We start from the raw sequence: 10,755 nt of genomic DNA, 5'->3' as shown, positions 1-10,755 counted from the left end.
ACGCTCTCAGTGGCTAATCCTGGAGGCGTGGACCACTCGCGGGCAGCGCCTGTGATAACGCCGCCACCATCGTCGTCGTGGTGCAGATTGCCATGGCAACTGCGACCGAGCCAACGAAGGAAAGAGCACCTGTTTTCACTCCTGTGACCAAGTGCTCTGTGTACGGGTGTGTGTACGGGTGTGTGTTTGTGTATGGGTGTGTGTGTGTGTACAGAAATATGTCTGCGCTGCAGAGCTGCAGATGGCTGTGTCATCGGGCTGCAGAGATCCACGATCCACATCCTGTCCTCCGTGTGTGAGCAGGCGTGAGTGCGTGAGTTTGCATACTGTGAGTGGACAGTAAAGGCCTTGCGTGTATGTGGGCATGCGTGTGTGTGTGTGTGTGTGTGTGTGTGTGTGTGTGTGTGTGTGTGTGTGTGTGTGTGCGAGTGTGTGCGAGTGTGTCCGACTATAGAGCCCTCCCTGTGTGTGGGTGTGTGCATGTGTGTATACATGCATGCATGTGTACAAGCTTCTGCGACCCAGGGCATGTGCAGGCCACCTCTCTCTCCAACACCTGCCCCAACTCCCCCTATTAGGAGGGCACACTGGCCAGCACAGTTAAAGGGCAGCTGCCTTCACACTCCCTTCTGGACTTCTGTCCCAGTACCTGGACCCACTACACCCACACTGCACCTAACCCTGACCCAACACAAAATGCAGCAGTACACCCGACTGGGCAAATGACTGATTGACTGACACTGCCACCGGTGTTACATTAGTTGTTAAATGCAAGTCTTTAATCTGCTGGGTCTAATTCTCAGATCTCAAAATAAATAAATAAATAAATAAATAAATAAATAACCAGAAAGTAAGTCTAGATTGTGGGACTGTTCACAGACCTCAAATAAGACGTCTGAGCCAATTTCCAGCTGCCTTTATCATGACCTTGTCATTTTTGTCAGAACTAAACACCAGCAGGAAGGAGACAAGATTCACTGCTTTCTGCATACAACCAGTTCATCGGTCTGTGGATACCACTGGGTTACTGGGGGCGTAATTACACTCCAGATTCAATCCAAGAGGAACCTGTCAGCTGCCTCCACCTGTCCTCAAAGAGAGAGAGAGACTCCCAGCATTACACGTAGCTTTATCTAAGACACTGGAATCTCAGGCAGATTCTGTGAGAATTTCCACCCTTTCTCAGAATGTGTCTGCTGGGACTCCAGCAGTGTTCACAGTGCCTGGGAACACTCACACCACCTTTTGGTGGATCCTCTTAGACATACAGCTTACGGATTTATATCATTGGCAATCAAAGCCACGATCTTAGTGTTGCCAAAACCTCCTCTACATGCTCCAGCAGCTGAACTAGAGTGGAGAGAACTCACTACCAATCCCACCACAAACTCCCTCGTTAAGGGTCATAATGAACGAGGCTTCTCCGACAGCTCCATCAAACACCAGGGGATGGTCACGATCGAGTGATTCTGCCTCCATCTCCCCTCCTTTGAGCACTCGTCCTTCCTCCCTCTCTCTCTCTCTTTCTCTCTCCCTCTTTCTTTCATGCCTATCTCTCTCTCTGCCGCTCATTATCTCTCCCTCCCTCTCTTTCTCCCTCTTTCTTTCATCCCCCTCTCTCATTATTTCTCTCTCCCTCTCTTTCATTCCACTCTCCTCATCTCTCACTCCTTTTTTCATCCTCAGTAACAATCATTTCCTCCCTCATCCCCATTTTTATCCTCCCTCTCCACCTCCACCTCTCTACTCCACCCATATGCCAGCTCATCTCTCTTTTTCTCATACACACTTTTCATAGTGGTCGTACCCAGCTGTGTTTACCTATGCAAAGATGGCAAAGTATCCAAAATTCATCAGACTCAGTAATGCTACATTGTGCTAAGGAGATTAAATCTCACAGAACCATAAATGAGCTACAGGTAGGCTACAGTTCTACTGAAAATAATAAAGACTAGGTTAACATAAAAAAAACATTAACATTTAAATTCTGAAATCAAGAAAATTACCATATGGTGTGGTATGCATGTAGGCTGAAGGGCTGTAGGATCAAACATTACATAGAATTTGGTCTATAACAAGTCTACAAACTCAGAATTTCAAATATATATATTATTTTTTTCCTGGCAGTATAATCGGTCATTACACTGTACATAGCCCCCTGTTATCCACATCATTAAGCTATAGGAGTGTAGGCGTCGTCTGTGGGTTTGCACCGTTGGACAACGTTTTATTAAGGACTTTCTTTTTGCGTAGCATCGATACGTAGCGGACGCAAATAAAAATCGTGTCCTTTAATGTAAAAAAATACCACACGAAAAACACAAAGCCTTCCCCCAAACTGAAGACTACCGCGCGCGTGTGCGTACGTCCTGGTTTACTGAATGGATTGATGAAATGTCAACCATCGCACTAAAGGTTTCCCCAGTTCACTTGCTACTATATTGCAAGGAAGCATTTTAGACAACCCTTTAACCTCTTTACGTTACATCTGTAGGGCTCATCTGTACAATTTGTTCCGACAAATAAATAATGACCTAATGTGGATCACTGTTAGGAACACAGTGGAACAAAAGCAAATAAATACTCTGATGTCGCTTGTATCCTACAACCCATTGTTGGAGTAATAATTAAACACACAGAAGGAAATCACACGAGGGCTAGTTTGAGACAGTCGAATCCACATAAGCAAACCATGCTGAAGCGACGATTGATTCGACTACAGGAATATTCCACATGAATTAATTTCTCATACATTTAACGCGTAAGCGCAGGGTGAAACAAGATATTACATATAAATCTTCATACAACGTACATCGTAGAGATTTGTTTCAAATCACGCGGACATTGCGGTGGAAGGATCAGTGAACGATAAAGAGTATACATTGACTCGCCACAGTACACTAGTGTCTTTCTTATACGTTTAGAACCCTATCGTTAAGCTTCAACCATCGGTCCAACTGCACTTTGATATTTGAACGTGGAAAATGGAAACAATGAACATCGACAGTGCAGTGACATACCTGTTTAACGACGGCTTTCCTCCATCACCGCGCGCTTCGCCAGCATCACGTCCCCTTCATTCAACTCCGGACTCCCAGCATCACGCGCTGTCATTGGGCCGCGGACACGCGCTCCAAGGCCTTACAATACAATCAGGGGATTTTATAGGGGAGACAATTAAAGGGCCAGGCCACACAAAAGGCAGAAAACGTTTTTTACAACTTACAGATCACGCGAAGGGTTGTTAACTGTGGACTACGCATATTTTGCGGTAAAACAGCTAAATATTGTCAAGAACTCGGATAAATTGCTACCATTGCACCAAAGTAAATAAAATCCTCATGACTTGTATACTTGTAGATTATTAGCAGTTGCAAAAGCATTTCTAAAAAAATATACAAAGCCAAAACTGGAGCAGTTCCCATGTACCATTAAGCACTGACCCACTATCCCTCAAGACATGCAGAAAGAAAACATCAGGACTCAGTACTGGCGTCCAGGGGGTGAAATGAACTGTCCCTCATTGTTCATCTGAGATACTGGCGACTGAAGAATCACCTCTCCACTGAACACTTAAATACACACACACACACACACACACACACACACACACACACACACACACACACACACACACACACAAACCTTTTACTGTCTTTTCCCCACTTTAGCCAGTCTTTAACCTATTTATGCTAGCTCTGTACAAGGACACCTGCTAAACACTCTAAATGAAAGTGTAAATAGTTTTATTAATTTAATTTTGGTCTAATATGTTTTTATAAAGCAGCATTATACATTATACACTCTATGTACTAAAATATTTCAGTGTGCCTCTTCAGACCATGCACTTGAAGGTGTCTTTTTCCCTCTGAACCTCTGCAGACAAGTTTGCAGATTGGTGAATACAGTTTGCTGTAGTCGCTAAGACCCAGTTTCTGAATCTGTCTCCTACTGTGAAAACGTAACAGTAGCCAAAGCCAAAAACACAACATGCAAAACATCTCACACTTTTGGAAAAAAATATTTTTTTTATTCACCTCTTGCCAAAATTATTTTTTTGCATTCAAACTCTACACACAAATATAAGATGAACAGCGTTTCCTATATGACTACACACTTGTGTGACAAATAGAAAACACTACCATGTGTTTTTTGAGTGTGTAGTCTGCTGTAAAGGCCTCACATAGTACTCAAGTATACATACATATTCACAAATTTACAGGTTGTGTGTGCACATTCAGTGTATATACATGATAAAGTAAAATACAATTACAATGGTAATGTTTATTTTTTTGCATGAACAGTTCTGCAACACATGATGTATATACTGTAATACACATATAACAAAAGCTAGAACAAAAGGCTTGTAACTTCCACATACAGAATTACAGTCTATGTTGTCTCATATTTGGTTCTGGCTACAAGATCTCAACATCACAGTAAATGCCCTCTCTGGCCAGACAGCAGGAGAAGGACCTTCTGGAGCGACATATTCACTCCTGTCATGCTCCTCCATTGATGTCACCACAAGCTTCCTCCATCACCTGGAGAATCGCCTGGATATGTGATGGTGGGGTTGGCAACTGCCTCCATGGTGAAGAGAAGTCAACAGGACTGAGGAATGGAGAGTATGGTGGAAGTGAAGAAGAAGAACAACAAATTGTGGGTGTTCAGTGAACCAGATTTGTACTTGCGCAGCCTGGTGGAAACTTACATTGTCCCAGACGACAGCAAACCTAGATTGTTCTGGTTCATCTCCTTAGTGATGGAGAATGAATATGTTGTGCTGTGTTGTGGATGGTGATGATATGGACAGTGTTGTAGGGACCAAGAGTGACATGATGATGAACACCACCACTCTGACAAATGGCTACACACATTGTGATGTTTCCACCATGCTGCTCAGGAACTCCCATTGGCTTCCCATTCACTTCCCAAATTGGTCTCTTTTTTGTTCTGAGCCGTCTTTGTCCCCCAGCAAGGGGTAGTCTAGTACTTGTACAAATACACGATGTAGCGTGGAGGATAGGTTTACTTATCTATTCACATTTCAAAATATCTGGATGATGATACAGTGTAGCAGCACAGATTAGGTGCGAGTGTAAGTTGTTGAGCGCGCGGGGGGGGTGGGGGGGGGGGGGAATGGGGGTTGGGGGTGGCGAGTGTAAGTTGTTGAGCGGGGGGGGTGGCGATTGATCGCCAGGAGTTAGCGAATTACTAACGCATCATGTATATACCTAGCGTTTGACGTAACAGTCTCAGCAAGAGCAGCAGCCAGTTAAAATAAGTGGACCCCCCCTGCGACCCCCCCCCCCCCCACTACACCGTTGTTCACAGGACAAAATAACACAAAAAGGTCACCATGGAAACTGAATTCAATATTAATGTTTCACTGAATTAAGGTCACTTTCAAATTCATCTTATTCCAGGACTGGGCATTCCACATAATAGCCAACTATCCTTATGAAGGTGCTTTTATTAAATTCATTAATATTTTAATTACATTTCTTATCGACACAAAATGAAAACCAGGTGCCATTTTCAACAGCGTTCGCAAAGAAGGAGTTTGATTCTAGGATCAGTCATTGTTCTTCCTGCTGTGATAAATGTAGAGAGGCAGGCCCTGGCTTATGGTGGGTGGTGCTAAGTGGAGAGAGCATAGTTTTCTAATGGTGGGTGGTGGTACGTGTAAATAGCACAGCTTTCTAGTAGAGCGTGGTGGTAAGTGAAGATAGCACAGCTTTGGTGGTGCTAAGTGGAAATAGCACAGCTTTGATGATGTGTCAGACTCCAGTCATCGAGAGCAACACAATGCTGTTGGTTCATTATTCTGCTCGAATGTCCTTCATGAGTTGGGTTTGCCGTCTCCACGGATGCTGAAAGCCATAACGCTGTACTCTGCAGAACCGTGCACGTGCATCACAGGAGTCTGTCACTTTGTAATGTAGAGATGACCATTAAAATCATGTGAAATCATGTGACTTTGTCCAGGTCTGTATCTGATATGTGTTTCTTAAACTGTGTGTTTCCTGTCAATTTGACCCCCATGGATGCACAATATCAGTTAAAATTTCAGCATCACCTGGACTGTCCAGAATGTTCATGACTGAGAGTCACAAAAAAATGTACTCAAGATACAAATGGCTATCTAGGGATAATTCTCACTAATCTATTTTGTATAGTCTGTAATTTCCTTTGAAGCGATATAGAGACACTAGAAAGCCATAAAAATATGAGGACAATCAAACATAAGGCTGGATGCATCCCAGTGAAAAAAGAATTCCCATCCAAAAAAGAATGTTCATGCTAAAAACTTTATCTTCTCATTCACCTTTATACTTTGAAATCAAATTGAACTATTTTAATAGTATTCTAATTCTGTATCTAGGTATCTCACAAATTCCTTCATAATAACCAGTAATCAATTATTAATAACTATCTAAATATTATGTACTTTGAACAAAACTATTTTGAATCAAACATATCATAAGATGGCATGTATCAAAGAGAACCAAAATATGTCCATTTTGTTTCACACAAAAGTTTATAAATAATAAAACAATGAAAAATGTATATAAAAAATGCATAAAATGTAACGTAACAAGAAGTATTCCCCATTGACTACAGCATCACGGACGTAATTTGGGGGGGGGGACGGGGGGGACATGTCCCCCCCAGTTTTTACGGTTAAAACCAAATATTTAAATAGCAACGAATCCATGCCCCCCCCCCACTTTTGAAATCAAAATTACGTCCATGTACAGCATAAACATTTTTGGATAACAACAAAGCTCAACATAGCTGCATAATGAGCACATGGAGCAAAGACTCTTCTGTTTATTTAAATCACCACAAGCTATTGAAGTCAAGTAGAACATTCAAATTGAAAATAGTGATCCAACGTTGAAAAATCAGATAAATACATCACAGGCTGCTGGTTCATGGTCATTAGATTAAGTAAAACTTAAGAGAAAGATCTTTGAATAATGAACTAGTTTGCTAATCTTACTCAGTAATTACTTTTTACTCATTTGCCCCAAAAAGGGTGAAAAGCCCATATCAGATCCTGAATTAAGGATCCAATTCTAATCTAATTGATTTCTCAAATTTTATTGACTGCAGTAAATAAATGTAAAAACAAATCACTCAAGAATAAAAACATTCTTATAGACAATGTTTTGTTCTTTAACACACTGCCTCTGCCACTGCTTCTCATACACCCATAAAGAAACATTCTTATTTGTAAATAAAATGCTGTAATATTTGTACCTGTTGTAATAATGTAATTCCGCTGCACAAGCTACTCTTGTGTCATTGATAAAAGACACAATGAGGGACTTCAACCACTTCCCTGGGGAAACCATTTGCTAATCTCCCTTTGAATTAAATGCCACTGATACCCACAATCAGACTAAAATCTAACCCACCAATGTTTGACCCATCTAACCACATGATTACTACGGCCTCAAGCTAAGTTCCTCAATAACAGCACTGATCTGCTGTATTTAAAAAACTTTTTGTAGATCTAGAATTACCATCCCAAAACATTTTATAACATCAACCATATTATATGTGAAATTAATTCAAAACAGCAGGAATGTTTCTGTGGAATTAGACTTTTCATGAAACACCCTACTGAAGAGATCAAAACTGTTTCTGGGTGCCATGGAGACATCACTGAAGAGTCCATCACCTCCACCCTCAGATCTTCTGCTAGTCTGTGTTGTTTACTGCGTGGACTCTGAATTAGTTCTCGTTGAGTAATCTGAGTATGGCTGAAAGACATTTGGTATCAAATGGCTTATAAAATACTATTATAAGGCTTATATAAAGTTAAACATGGTGTTGACCGGAAGAGTAAGGGTCCGCTTCTCAGCCTGGGCCCCTCTCAGGGTTCCTTCCTAACACTATACGGGAGGGGTTTCTTTGTCATTGTCAATTTTGCATGGATATTAGGGGCCTGAACACAGATTCCCTGTATATTTAATTTCTGTGAAGTTGTTTTGTTATGACATGTTGAAAAAGCACTATATATAATTTTTCAATCAAATAGCTATCTGTCTGGTATTCAATGAAGAGATAGATGGACATGCACAGACGATCTGTGGTTAGTTCTCCAAGATGGAACTGCCAACTGTTAGCAAATGGACCCAGAAGAACTGATGGTGTTTTGAAGGCGAAGTGTTCACACCAAATATTGATTGTATTCCTCTTTTGTTCATTCACTTTGCATGTTGTTAACTGATAAATAAACTATTAACACTCTTGATGAAAGTGTTGTTGCCTTGCAGCACATTCCCACACCTCCTTAAAACCTCTGCAATACACACATACAAATACATATCACAAAATCCCAAAGATTTGTGGTTCCTAATCATGACATTATCCAGTTGTGAATGTTAAGAGGATACAATTTAATTAATGTTTCCCCCTGCTGCATGCCCAGTTTTACCACACATATCACACATATCATAATGCAAATATTGGTGTAAAATAGGGATATATATCAGTGTTGTCACAGCTGAATGGATGCTGAAATTCTTTGTGTAAAATGTTGTATTTGTGTGTGTGTGTGTGTGTGTGTGTGTGTGTGTGTGTGTGTGTGTGTGTGTGTGTGTGTGTGTGTGTGTGTGTGTGTGTGTGTGTGTGTGTGTGTGTGTGTATGCAGAGTTCCAACATTAATTAATTTGTCAATTCATTTGCAGCTTCTTAAGAGTTGAGACATTGGATAATGTCATGATTAGGATGCAGAAATCCTTTTATTTGTATTACACAATAACATTACTCTATAAAAGGGCCATATGTTGCAGTCATTCATCACAGATTGCTTCAAAAGCCTCCCTGTCTAACTCTTATCCACTCAACAGTTTAATTTCAGAGACACATTTGCCCTAGGAGTTTACACTAGGTGGACTAGGTTTCACCCAGGAGCAATCTGGAATCAAGGACTGTATTCAATGGCAGAATGAGGTGGCTGTAGTTGTGGTTGTAGTTGGGCTGTCAGAGTACTGATCTACTGTTTCTTCTAAAAATTCTGTTTCACTCTTCATCACAAATGGAATGATCCAAACTTGCTTCATCAAAACTCTTCAGTGAAAGATCAAGGACCATGCTGATCTCTGATCTCTTCAGTGAAAGATCAAGGACCATGCTGATCTCTGATCTCTTCAGTGCAGGATCTAGGACCATGCTGATCTCTCATCTCTTCAGTGAAAGATCTAGGACCATGCTGATCTCTGATCTCTTCAGTGCAGGATCTAGGACCATGCTGATCTCTGATCTGTTCCTATGTTTTGGATTTTAAGTGCTGGATATGATTATATGAGCAGAAGCGGATTTACACCTTTGTTATTTAGCCATGAGATCTTTTCAGCAATGAGATTAGTCTGATTCACAATGAATAAAAAACGATCCCCATCACAGCCAGATTGTCATGTTCAAAGCTTATTGTAGCCTACTACATACTGCCTGGCTTACTGCAGAACAAAGCAGCCCTCTACTGACATCTAAGGGTTCATTTTGGTACTTTGGGGAAAACGGGACCTGGGACATCACCCATTTTGGATGTGTTGATATGTAGTAGTGTGTGGATATGTGTAGATGTATGTGTATGTGTGTAGATGGCTGTAGATGTCTGTAGATATGTCAAATGGTTTTTGTAATAAAGTGCAGCTTTGGCATTTTCATTTTTTTCCTACCATCAGTGACCAAACCTACAAATTGCATTTTAAGAAGATTAATTTCCTCTTTCCTCTTCCGCTGTGATTTGGACGTTTCACTGTTTCATGGTTCATATGTGGACTCCTACTCCACTCTCACAGACTTTGGTTTAATGTTCTGTAACATATGCTGAAGTTGTCAGTATCACTGCATCAAATCTATGAGGCTGCACAGCTGTAAACTTTTAAAAGGTCAAGGGGCATTTAGCTCCACTCTCTGAATGGGGGATCTTGGTGAGCTTCCTAACAGCTGCTCACTGGCTGTAACACAGAAATATACTCTGCAATCTGCATTAAGATAAATAGCACAGCCATGGAGGGTAAAACTTTGAATGATGGGATCACGTAATAAAACTCTATGTCTCTGACAATGAGCATTGGTTATTAAATGCACAATAACATAAACAACAGCGACACCATTAGAGTTAGCTGTGTTCATCTTGCTGCCAGGATCATACATTGGCAACGATGTTAACCACTGGAAACAAGTCAAGCTAAGGTCATCTTGCACTTTATATACAAACGAGCTGTCATGTGGCATTGTAGACTTCATGTGATGAGATGATGTTAGTCGCATCAACAAATATCACAGGATGAATATGTAAGGTCAGTGAGACAAAGAATGTCCAGTCCAGAGATTCACGCTCAGCCTTCAAACCATATTTGCAGACACATGACATAATGTCCACAAGGTTGAAGGACTGTCTGATCCTGCCAGATAGGATGTTCTGAGAGTGGCTGTGATGACAGGCTGAGAAGGGAGCCATTTTGACCAAAACCCATCATTGCCATTTTAAACATCATGGAACTGGGTTAACTTGTGTTAAGGGGTAACAATAGGTCCCATTTAAAATCTAATTGCTGTAAATTCAATGAGATACAAGATAACTTGTCCATCCCTGCAGTTCTATTAGAAGACCATTCCTTTCCCAAACTGTCAAAGGTCTAATTCAACTGCTATCGTGGCAGTTGAAATCTCTCAAAATCCTAACCTTACTTTATTTTTAATCCCAAATTTACTTCATTTTTAATCCTA

The 10,755-nt window shown here is 41.0% G+C and overlaps 1 protein-coding gene across 10 annotated transcripts in view; it reads right to left on the bottom strand.

Moving 5' to 3' along the window:
* erc2 (ELKS/RAB6-interacting/CAST family member 2) overlaps positions 1 to 3,501 on the bottom strand; it is a 63,607-nt gene extending 60,106 nt beyond the window's left edge. For 4 of the 10 annotated variants that reach the window (XM_077002629.1, XM_077002646.1, XM_077002664.1 and 1 more), the window contains exons 1-2: positions 3,430 to 3,499; positions 3,021 to 3,140 (exon numbers count right to left, since the gene is read on the bottom strand). The gene's annotated coding sequence lies outside the window, so the exon portion shown is untranslated. Of the gene's footprint in view, positions 1 to 3,020; positions 3,141 to 3,429 lie in introns of all 10 variants that reach the window. The other 6 variants (XM_077002655.1, XM_077002682.1, XM_077002700.1 and 3 more) reach the window with 3 other exon arrangements.
* Between the last annotated feature and the right edge of the window lie 7,254 nt (positions 3,502 to 10,755).

This window comes from Brachyhypopomus gauderio, chromosome 1 (assembly GCF_052324685.1).
Source record: "Brachyhypopomus gauderio isolate BG-103 chromosome 1, BGAUD_0.2, whole genome shotgun sequence".
Classification (NCBI taxonomy): Eukaryota; Metazoa; Chordata; class Actinopteri; order Gymnotiformes; family Hypopomidae; genus Brachyhypopomus; species Brachyhypopomus gauderio.
This window is presented reverse-complemented; position numbering and strand designations above follow the sequence as displayed.